This window comes from Euprymna scolopes, chromosome 23 (assembly GCF_053919585.1).
Source record: "Euprymna scolopes isolate OS-2025 chromosome 23, ASM5391958v1, whole genome shotgun sequence".
NCBI classification, from domain to species: domain Eukaryota; kingdom Metazoa; phylum Mollusca; class Cephalopoda; order Sepiida; family Sepiolidae; genus Euprymna; species Euprymna scolopes.
The window spans coordinates 26,797,879-26,800,877 of record NC_136504.1 but is presented as its reverse complement, the minus strand read 5'-3'; the positions used below and the strand labels follow the sequence as shown (position 1 = coordinate 26,800,877).

The window sequence follows — 2,999 nt, the reverse complement described above, 5'->3', positions numbered from 1 at the left end:
ACGAATTCCCTGCTTTTCTTGAATCATTTATGCCATTCAAAAACTGATGTTTAATTTATGCAAGATGATTCAAAAGCAGTCCTACGCATTTCATACGTTTCTGTTGTATTTTTCCACATTTAAAACATAATTTTATGCATATCATACTTTTAACGCATCCTCATGTCGAGATTTAGTTTTTGAAATTCACCACAATATCACAATCACAATTTTAGCCAGGGCAAATTGTTGCAAAAGCACCTATTTTCACCGACTTAAACCCAAATATAAAGTTTCGCATGGGTTTGAATAGCGTGTATATTAAGTTTCATGTTTGTAGACTAAAAACTTACAGAGGAGTTTGGTAGGCAAAATTTTTAGCATATATATATATATATATATATATATATATATATATACACGCATACATGAATATATAGAGAAAGATGTTTGTGCTTACTATAATCTTTTATGCATATATATATATATATATGTATGTATATATATATGTATATATATATAAATATAAATTACAATAAGTTTACCAAGGTAATCAAAATGGTAAACTTAAAATATATTATAAATATTAAAGAGTTAATATTTACAAGTAAAGTAATCTCAACCAGATGTAAAAGCTCAATAAAACCGAAAAGGAAATAGAGCTTATAATATTAACAAATGATTAATAAAACATGTTAAAAGACATCTTGAAAAAGAGTTACAAAAATATTTAATTTAAAAAAAAGGAAGCACAAGATAAGTGGATAGTCCTTAATCCGCGGAGTTTCGAAGAAATACTCTCCTTCTCATCAGAGGGCAGGAAATAGCAAAATGCGGGATCGGATTTTGCATATAAAAGTATTTAATGAAACTACAAGTAAGTCACAGATCTTACTTGGTTAAAAAAAAAAAAGGGTGAGGTAAGGGGAATAGGAGGTAAAAGAAAAATGATAAAAAGATTTCACATGAATGGATAGTCCGGTGAAGGGTAAAAAATCCAAGAATGGTAAAATCCAAAACGGTCGAATTAAAAACTTCCAATCCAACAGGTAAGTTCCAAATGGTCCAAAATGATCGAAAAGGAAGAGTTCCTTGGAAAAAATCGCAAATGGAATGAATTCAAATCATTAAAAGAAAAAGCCTCTTTTTCAAGATGTCTTTTAACGTTTTATTAATCATTTGTTCATATATATATATATATATATATATATATATATATATATATAGCAGTGCTTACTATTACAATTTGGTAAGTAGTGCATTAAAGTGCTCAATCTCATGGATAGAGCAGATACGGTTTTAGACTAAATTGCCTGGGGGAAAAACAACATGCATAGATTTGGTTATATTATTTTACTAGCATGATACCTGGCGTTACCCGGATGAATATGATATTCGGTTTGGACAGAGCTGCTATTCTAAGAATATTGAGCAACCCTCAGAAAAATTAACGGAAGGAGTAGGCGACAACGTGGTCTCCCACAAAAAATGAATCAAAACAACCTTTTGTTTCAATAAAAACAGCTGGGAGTGCCCGTGCGACAACACACACACACACACACATACACACACACACACACACAAACACACACACACACACACACATACACACACACACACACACACAAAATAGCCGTAGTAGACAGGCTCAAACCTGAAATGCTTTTGCCCACCGGACCACGACTACTGATGACGTCATGTCTTTGAAAAAATAACGTTTATAAACAAAAATGCGTATGTGACTTGCAAAAATAGCGTCGCGAAAAAAGAAGACACCACAAAATTAATCTTTTTTCAGATATTTCAGATATTATGCGCCCGAGGGATCGCTCTTTCAGATTGTATCGGTTTCGACCCGTTTTTAGCGGACACACACGAACACAAAATAAAGATAAAACATGTACGTTTAAAATGGTCACAAAGTAGGGGTTCAATTTAGTAGAACATTGTAATTGAAAACTGATCCCCGACTATAAAAGCCATAAAAAAAATTAATTTTTTTTTTTAATCTGGAATTTAAGTTTGTACCTATTTACTATGCCTCCACACGGGACAGAGTTAGACACCAGGGTCGTTTTTTAACGTGGAGAAAAGGTACAAAAATAAAAATTGTCTCAGTCGTGAAGGATTTCTCCTCCACCGAAAGAGAACAAGAAATAGAAGTGCAGCATCTGAAGAACAGATACTACACTTTGATCTTGACCAAAAGGCCAAGAAGTTAAATTTAAGTTTGTAATCGATGAGATTAACGTGAAAAAAAAAAAGAAGAAAAAAGTGTAAATTGTGGAATTTAGAGATGAGGGCCAATTTCCTAAGCGTCCGTCAAATAATGTCATGGGATTAAATCGAACATTTCACGGAATTATTTGTTCATCAAATGATTTCCAAAATAATTTTCAAAATGATTTTCAAAACAAATTCGCACAATTTGCAAACGCTGCTCGAGTGGGAGTCTCTTCGTGATGAACTGCCAAACCAAGCTGAACAGAAAATAACCGATAGTTATTAGATCTGGAATCAAATAAAATAGAGTTGTTGATTGTTCCTCCGTTAAATAAAAAATAAATTAAAAAAACATGTGTTAATAGGTAGGTGGGGAGAGAGACGGTAAGGATTCGAACACAGATGAGTAGATTGATATAAAAAATGCATTATAGGATATGTATACAAGCGAAAATAATGATTGAAAACACAAGAGTGAGAGAGAAAGAGAGGGGAATAGGAGATGGAGAAAAAGAGAGCGAGAGGGAGAGAGAAGGGAGAGAGAGAGAGAGAGAGAGAGAGAGAGAGAGAGAGAGAGAGAGAGAGAGAGAGAGAGAGGGTCGGGCCATCTTTATTGGGACAAATATGTACGAAACAGCTATAAACTAAAAACGAAAACAAAAAATTAAGTAACTTCATACATGCATTAAAGAAAGGCAACAGACAACATTAAGATAGCGATGCACGAAGGAAAAAAAAAAAAAAAAAAAAGGTGGGGATAGGCACGCACCGTACATTTTGTTATGATGTATTGTCAC

At 33.2% G+C, this 2,999-nt stretch overlaps 1 pseudogene; it reads right to left on the bottom strand.

Moving 5' to 3' along the window:
• Window positions 1-2,068: 2,068 nt before the first annotated feature.
• LOC145246281 (U2 spliceosomal RNA) lies at window positions 2,069-2,201 on the bottom strand (annotated as a pseudogene).
• Window positions 2,202-2,999: the final 798 nt, after the last annotated feature.